The sequence below is a fragment of the Dipodomys ordii genome, unplaced genomic scaffold (assembly GCF_000151885.1).
Source record: "Dipodomys ordii isolate 6190 unplaced genomic scaffold, Dord_2.0 Scaffold4, whole genome shotgun sequence".
NCBI classification, from domain to species: Eukaryota; Metazoa; Chordata; class Mammalia; order Rodentia; family Heteromyidae; genus Dipodomys; species Dipodomys ordii.
Window position 1 is genome coordinate 35,842,243 of NW_012267220.1, and position 1,883 is coordinate 35,844,125.

Below are 1,883 nucleotides of genomic sequence, written 5' to 3' on the forward strand. Positions count from 1 at the left end.
AGATAGATAGATAGATAGATAGATAGATAGATAGATAGATAGATAGATAGATAGATAGATAGATCCAGTGTAACATCAACACTCCAAATTCACTTATAGCTTTTCTCCTTTCCCAACAGAGCCAGCAAAGGTACATTCTGTACCTTCTACAGAATTAAAGTTGGCTCAACCTCTCTTCTTCCCCACCTCCTCCCATTCTCCCTCCATTGCCTTCCCTGAGGGGCAGCCACATTCAGATCCTTTCAGGGACAGACACAAGAGGAGAAGAATACAAAGGAAAAGGCAATGTGCTGAATATGATTTTAGCCTGGTAGCCATGTCTTCCTGGGGAACAGAAGGACAAGTACCTCTTTTTCTGTTTGTGTGTTTATTTAGTAGTTCTAAAGTTTGAACTCAGAGTCTCATGCTTGTTAGGCAGATGCTCCAACAATGAGCCATGCCTCCAGCCATATATTTTACACTGATTATTTGTTTTTGAGATACAGTCTTGCTTCCTGCCTATGTGTGTACCTATTTTTGACTTCCCATTATAGCTGGGATGACAGGTGCACACCAAAATACCCAGCTTCTTCCACGGAGATAGAGTCTCATAGACTTTTCTGCCTGGTCTGACCTAGAGCCACAACTCTCCCAATCTCAACCTCCTGAGTAGCTAGGATTACAGGCCTGAGACACTGGCTCCAAGTTGTAGGTATCCTTTGTGTAAGCATATAGGGCTTCTTCTAGGAATCAAGCTGGGCTCCCTTAGCTTAGGCTAGGTGTCTCCTCCCATGGGCAGCACATAATCTTCCCCAGATCCCAGCCATCTTTTTAGTGGGATCTCTATGCCTCTCTAGAAGATTATCACTCGTAGGATCCCTTAGGAGTTGACACAGACCACATATCTCTTCAGTATCAACACTTGGTTCTGGGAAAACTGCTGCACAGTCGGGGGATGGGGGGGAGGGTGGCATGGAATACAAAAACAACACAAACAGAAAACCTTCAGCTCCTTCCAATTCTGCTGCTTCACAAGATCCCCAGGAGGTGGCCCTGAAGGTACAGCTCCAGCCTTTAAACACTTCAAGTACCAGGTGTTCAAAGCCCAGGGGACACACTGGAAGCTTTGCAGACTCAATGTAAGGGAAAATTCACAATGCTCCTTCTAAGAAGGAAGGTTCACACCGCTGGTAGAGAAATGTTCAATGGACTGTTGCTGATAGGACAAGTTTTACATATGTCCATATAAGTGAACAAGCATCACTTCAAGATGTGCAGTACCAAAGACTATTCTCAACATTTAGGATCTTTATGGAATTCTAAGTAAGTAACAGGTGTTAAAGAAATAACAGACAGGTGGATTTCCAGCCAGTAAAAGTTTGTCTTTCTGAGATATAAAATGAATACAGGTCATAAAGTTGCAATTTATCAATCACTAAAGTGTGTATTCAAGCAGAAGTTGTACAGAATGGGAAACAAATAATGTCACCTAATATAACACATGAGAGCAAGGGAAGGGGTGACACTGTCCAAAAAGAAATGTATTCTTTATGTGACTTATGAACTGTGACCCCCTGTATATCACCTCTATAATAACAAACATTTTTTAAAATATAACACGAAAGAGCACCTTCTAGAAAGCAGAGGGACTCTAATAGACAGATGGACAGCCAAAGGAAAGCTGTGAGCCACTCATAGGAGAAGAGGCCTGGCTTCCACCAACACAGTCCAGTCCAGGTAGGTAACGTACTATTTTCTTTTTCACTCTGGAAATCTATTCTTACTATAATTGTGTCTTTCTCAGTACTTAAGAAATATTTGGAGGAAAGAAGGATAGCCAATAGACACATGAAGAAATGCTCAACCTCTCTAGCCATAAAAGAAATGCAAATCAAAACAACATT